Source organism: Triticum aestivum, chromosome 3A (assembly GCF_018294505.1).
Source record: "Triticum aestivum cultivar Chinese Spring chromosome 3A, IWGSC CS RefSeq v2.1, whole genome shotgun sequence".
NCBI classification, from domain to species: Eukaryota; Viridiplantae; Streptophyta; class Magnoliopsida; order Poales; family Poaceae; genus Triticum; species Triticum aestivum.
The window spans coordinates 108,688,456-108,690,245 of NC_057800.1; positions in this window are offsets into that span (position 1 = coordinate 108,688,456).

The following is a 1,790-nucleotide window of genomic DNA, read 5'->3' on the forward strand; positions in this document are numbered from 1 at the left end:
TACACAAATTAATCCAAGGTTGGAGTGCCCCTCGCAATGTAAATAGCTCCGGCTTTGCGAGGGATGGAGAGGTAGTAGCTTCAATGCGTGGAATATACGGTGTGAGAAAGCAAGGTCAATCAAGAGACATATAGATAGAGAGACAAAGTGAGGGTGGTCCGACATTCATTGAACAAATATATATGCTCTGGAGAGATATTGTCTGATTGAGCTTTTTGGCAAGGGTGAGGGCTGTAAGATAGAGCTTGAGAGATGATCCAGTCACAGACGTGTAGATATATTTTGTGCGTGGGAGGAAGCAAGGTCAACCGATCACATAGGGTCGCCGTGCGATCGAAAGAGTGAGACGGGTTGGAGAGAGTGACCTAGATAGATGATGTGCGTGAGAGAGTATACAATGTGAATAGGTCGAATTGGGCTCAACATGGTGATATATCGTTTTTGTCCGAGAAAGAGCTAGGTCAATCGAGACATACGGAGAGAGAGAGAGAGAGAGAGAGAGAGAGAGATTGAGTGAGTGTGGCCCACCATGAGGTCGAAAGAGTGGTGGCGGCTTGGATGGACTGACCTATATAGACAATCTGCGTGAGAGAGTATAGAGTGTGTCGATCGAGGCCCAAACAGGGAGATATATCATTTGTGTGTGAAAGAAAACAAGGTTAAACGAGACTCAGATAAAGAGAGCGAGATTGAGCGAGTGTGGCCCGCCATGTGGAAGAAAGAGTGAGACAGTCTCGAGGGAGTGACCTAGATATACAACGTGCGTGCATGCGGATGCATGAGAGGTTGGGGGCTAGATAGGCAATGCATGTATTTAGCACGAGAGGGTGAGAGGGAGAGGGGGAGAGAGAGAGCTCGGCATGGGGTGCAATGGCGGGTGTGTGAGGTAAATACATTTCGTAACAGAGTGGAAAAAGGGGTTGTGTAGTTGAGAGACTTAGAGATCGAAACATGGAGAGAAAGAATGAACGTGTGTTGGAAACTGATAGCTTCCTAAGGTGGTTAGGAGAGGAAGATTGACCGATACAGGAAGTATGTAGCGTTTGTGCGGGGGGGGGGGGCTAAAAACAACATTTGAATGTACATAGTACGAGACTTAATATCGATGTTTCAATTCGGTGTACATTGTAAGATTTGAACCGAGGACTAGGCATACGGGTAATTATTTCGAATTCCTGCCATACTAAGTTTCAAAAAGTTGACATTGACTCAGTTTGTTGTGCTATTTTGTAGGTCATATGTTTGAATCCATCCAAAAGTTTTCTCACTACCATGGTGTTCATCATATACATATGAATTTGTATTAAAAAAGTAGCGTGGATACAGCGAAAAGCGAAATCCACGTTAGAATTGGAGATCGCTACGTGACACACACTCTAATTCAAATAACTAACTACGTGACACACACTCTAATTCAAATAACTAATTATGTGACACACACTCTAATCCACGTTAGCGTGGGTACCGTTTCGATTTTTTTCAAATAACTCCTCATTAATTAATTTATAGTACTCCCTCTGTTCACTTTTATAAGACCTTGAAGACACTTCAGACAATGTGCAAAACAGTTCATTTTAAGTTGTCTGAAACGACTTACAAAAGTGAACGGATGGAGTATCTCGTTTCCAATGACTAATTATTGCAAGGAAAACACGGGCATGGTAATACATACAGATTCGTTTGCATTCTCAAATGTAGGCGCACCAGGCAAACCAGGGGCGTGTCGGTGCGAACGCTGCTTCGGTGCCTTAAAGGCAACTGCCTTTGGGTCACTGACATGTGGGCCAGCC